The following is a 212-nucleotide window of genomic DNA, read 5'->3' as shown; positions in this document are numbered from 1 at the left end:
CAGCCCCTCATCCCACCCCAGGCTGTGCCTTACCTCCTGGATGAGGAGGGTGATGGCCGGGGTGGAGGCTGAGCTGGGCTGGCCACCCCTGGATGCTGATCCTGTCACTGCACTGTCCTCTCCGGGCAGCTGGGCAGGGGGCAGAGAGCTGCAGCCTGGGCTTGGGCCCCCGGGGGAGCCCTCCCGTGTCAGCTGCAGGTCCCGGCGCCCGC

This window comes from Merops nubicus, unplaced genomic scaffold (assembly GCF_000691845.1).
Source record: "Merops nubicus isolate BGI_N331 unplaced genomic scaffold, ASM69184v1 scaffold30487, whole genome shotgun sequence".
Lineage (NCBI taxonomy): Eukaryota > Metazoa > Chordata > Aves > Coraciiformes > Meropidae > Merops > Merops nubicus.
This window is presented reverse-complemented; position numbering follows the sequence as displayed.